The sequence below is a fragment of the Vombatus ursinus genome, unplaced genomic scaffold (assembly GCF_900497805.2).
Source record: "Vombatus ursinus unplaced genomic scaffold, bare-nosed wombat genome assembly UNPS02012758.1, whole genome shotgun sequence".
Taxonomy (NCBI): Eukaryota; Metazoa; Chordata; class Mammalia; order Diprotodontia; family Vombatidae; genus Vombatus; species Vombatus ursinus.
This window is the reverse complement of record NW_020952536.1, coordinates 1,389,456-1,393,815: the sequence shown is the minus strand read 5'-3', so window position 1 is coordinate 1,393,815 and position 4,360 is coordinate 1,389,456.

The window sequence follows — 4,360 nt, the reverse complement described above, 5'->3', positions numbered from 1 at the left end:
CCTGAGCAGACCCCTTTACAACAACTGGGATCACGTGCCCCTGAGCAGATCCCCACAGCACAGCTGGGATCACGTGCCCCTGAGCAGATCCCCACAGCACAGCTGGGACAACGTGCTCCTGAGCAGATCTCTCTAGCAAAGCTGGGACCTGCCTCTGAACAAAGGCCAACATTCCAGCCCGAATCTCTGTCCCAGTCAGAAGCTGCCTCCGAAAGAGACATATCCCTCACATCCCAGCACATCCACACCTTCCAACGCAGATCAGTGATGCATCTAGAACTGAAATCCCTGCAGGACTCAGCCTCAGAGCTGGGGTTTCATCAGGGCTCAGCCTCTGAGAATGGACGCACATCCCAACTCGGAGGTACTGAAGAAGTACCAGCATCCCAGCCTGGAGCCACCTCCGAGAGCAAGCCTGCAGCACAGCCAAGACCCCAATTGAAGCAGGAGCCCATATTACAGCAGGAATCCACCAGGCACCTCGAACCCAGGTCAAAACAGGAATCTACCTCGGAGCAAGGACCCATATCAGGGCAGGCCTCTCCGTTACAGCAGAGACCTGCATCACAGCAACAAGCTACCTTACAGTGGCAGCAACAGCCCATAACCGAGCAAGAAGCTGGCTACGAGAAGGAGCCCGTGACACAGCAGACACTCACACCCCAGTCTTCACCACGGCAGCCACTTGGAACAGAGAAAGAAAGAAATGCCTTGGACAGCGGAGCCAAAAAGGACTCTTCCATCCTCCAGGAACCTCCTTCCAACCACAAGGTGATGTCAGCAGCAGAAAGAGCCCTGGGCCACGATGGAAAGATACATATCAATCATCCTAGGGATGCAGGTGAGTAATGGATGAAAAGAGGTGAAAGGACCCTATTGAGTTGGAATGGGGGAGTAGGGGGAAAGGAGGGCAGTTACTGGGTCTAAGTGGACTCCCCAGATTCCAAATTCAGACTCCAAGAGCTCTGGGTGGGCAGTCTGAGGGCCTGGGCTCAGTCTCCACTTCTGAGATCCTGTGATGGGGGAGGGGGGGAGGAGAGAGAAGGAGAGGGAAATAACATTTTAAAAGAAGCTGGACCTGACGTCTCAGTCTGCTTTGTTTGCTAAGCCTGGTAGCCCACAGACCCTGGGCGTGCAGGGCTCGGCCCCTCCCGTCCCTTTCCTGGGGTGGGGGGAGCCTCAGGAGAGCCCCTCGCCCAGGCCCAGAGCGCCCTCGGGGATGGGGGAGAGCACACTCCAATCCAACAAGCCTGTATCAAGCCCCACTATGTGTCCAGACGGCGTTGGTGCTGGGAGTCCCGAGTAATCGGAAAAGTCCCTGCCCTGGCAGGCTCAGGACTCGAGCCCCCCTCCCCGGCTCTGGACCGTGAAGCCCTCCTGGGATGAGGGGCCATGGGACGTGACTCAGCTCAGCCCCTGCAGGCCCTCACCCTCCTCCCCCCTGCCCAACCCCAAGCCCACCAGCCACTAGCAGATGGCAAGGGCGGGGGAAGGCTAAGAAACCACGCCCACATGTATAGGCCACACCCACTACTCCAGACCACGCCCTAAGGCCAGCCTAGGCTAAGCCTCCCTTCAGGCCCCACACAAATATCCCCCGAGGCCACGCCTTCACGTAGACCACACCCACCCCCAGACCACGCCCCATTCCAAGCCCCAGGCCTAAACCCCTGTACGGAGGCCTCGAGCTATCCTCTCCTTCCCACCTTTTCCTGCGAAACAGAGATCACGTGCCACCCACGCGCAGGCTCTATACCAGTCCCTCCTCATTTGAACGGACTCGACATAGGGCATGCATGCGCAACCCCCAGGGAGGGCTGGAACGGGGTAGGAGGAGAATGACTCATGCCCCACCTTCGGCTCTCTAGGAAGCTGGAGGTTGTCCCGCCCCCGCCTTCCGCTCGCTCTGGGGAAGCGCGCCTGCGCAGTAACCTGAGCCCTCAGCCTCCCTGCAGCTTGAGGAAGGAGCAGCTGGCAGGAAGGATGGGAGTGAGGAAGAGACTAACGGCCACTCAGTCCGAGTCTCGCCCCTACTCCTGGGTCAGGAAAGGGCGCAGGGGGCGGGAAAGGGAAGGAGCCCTTTAAGGGCCCTGGGGGGCGGGGCCCTAGCCGCTCGGAGTCGACGCGTATTGGTCCGCGGGGCGGGGGCCGGGCTGTGGCGCGGGGAGGGGATTGGTCCGGTGGCGGGGACCGGGCTGAGTACGATGGAGCCGGCTGGGGGAGCCGGGGTCTCCAGGACCAAGGAGAGGGCGGGCAGCCGGGGCCGCCGGCGATGGCGGCGAGGCCGGGCCAAAGGTGAGAGGGAGCGGAGCTGGCCCTGGGTCCGAGTGCGGGGGGAGAGCAGAGCTCTCTGCGGGGCTCCTCTGTCACTGGTGGGGAAAGAGCAGAATGTCCCAATGACCCTGGACACGCGGGGTGTGTGTATGGGGGGAGTGGGATGCACCATGTGGGAGGGGGAGATATTGATAGGGTGGGATGTACCACATAGAGTGGGATATGGGGGGGATGGGCCGGGAGGAGAAGGGAATAGAGTGGGCTGTACCATGGGATACAGCCCCCATGGTACCCCCTCATGGGGGAGGGGGCTTAGCGAGTGCAGTGCCCCATGGGAGGGGACACGGAGTGGGATGTCCCGCGGGGAGGGGGAGACAGGGAATAGAATGGGCCGTGTAGAGTGGAAGTATGGAGGCGGGTGTGGTATGTGCCACTGCCCCTGAGAGGAGGGGATGGGGAGAGGTGGGATGGCCTCCTGGGGTGTGGAGGGGAGGCACCGGTACCAAATGTCTGAGGCAGGATTTGAACCCAAGTCAGAACACTATAGGTCCAGAGTTGGAAGGAGCCCCAGAGACCATTCTAATCCAACCTCACTTTGCAGAAGGGGAAACTGAGGTCCAGGAAAGTTGTGACTTCCCCTCAGATCATGTATGGCTTACACCTCAGAACTGGGATTTCAATCCAGGTCCTCTGACTCCAAATCCAGTACTCTATCCAGTGTCTCCTAATTCACTTATTTAACTCACCTTTCTGAAACTCAGTTTTCCCATTTGTGTAGTGTACACAACAGGATTATAAATGTGAGATGTTATTGGGATGTCGCAAGGGGAAGGAGAGCTAATTGATGACCCATTCCAGGGGGAACTGCTTGTCCTTTCATTACATTTGAGGGGGTGTCCTACAGATACCTGAGGAAGCTTGAAGTGGGGTGACTCGTGTATGGGAGGAGAAAGAAGGGGATGCCCACAGTAGAAACCCAGCTTGGAAGGGAATGTAGCTGAATGAGTGATGAATCCTCATTCCGCCCCCACAGCCTGGTAATCCTGGTTTGGAGAGTACGGCCCAGCTTGGTAGACCTTAGCCAATCCCCAGCCCAATGGCCCTGAGTATACAGGGAGCTTGGGTAATAACCCCCCAAGCACATCCCACGGTCATCTTCCAACATCCACCCAGGCCTCCAACAGCACCTCTTCCACTGATCTCCTTGATTTATGGAAGAGCAAGGTTGGGGTAACACTGTTCCACTCCCTCCACTCAAGGACAGTAAGTGTTGGAAGGGCCATTCTCCCCCCACCTACTTCCCAGGACAAGGTGGGTGTCATGGAGCTAAATTTCTCTAGGGATAAGCTGTGGCTCCCTGGCGAGGGGAGGGTCCCCTCAACAAAAAGCCCTCCTTGTCATTTCTCAGGGAATCCCAGGCCTTCCTGGGAACTAGAGAAGCTCCTCTCCCAATCCATAGGAAAGAGCCTGCCTTGGGGCAGCAAGCACCCCAGCCTAGGGGCCACATCCCTACCTTAGCACATAAGAGGAGGGGACCAAATGAGGCAGATGACTGTACACTGTTATGATGCCCACGCCCCCCCCCCCCAGACAGTCTGAGATACAGACCATGCCTTCCCTGGAGTGGGCGGGAGGCAATACTGAAGAGTTTGGCAAAGGCATCTCCCTAGCTGGGTCCCGGCCCTCAGGACTCCATCTTGCCTTTCCACACAAATTATTAAGCAAGGGGTAGATGGAAATCACCTTCCCAGCCACGGGGACACCAGCTGCCAAAGCTCCCAGTCCAGGGCCCAGGGCTACACCCATACTGAACTCTCACTTACTCGTGAGCTCCAACCCAGCCTAGGACCCATACACCCTTTGCCCTGAGCCCTGGGATTATTCCCACATACTCCCTTCTGAGTTCAGACCTGGGGCCCCACACACCTCCACACAGCTCCACACAAGGTGCTCTGCAGCTCAGACAATGGCCCACTTCCCTCTGATCTGGAGCCCTGGGGCTATACATATTCACCTAGCTTCCCTAAGCTCCCACAAGTGGGCGAACTGGCTCCCTGACACCCCCCCCCACCCTGGCCTCACATAC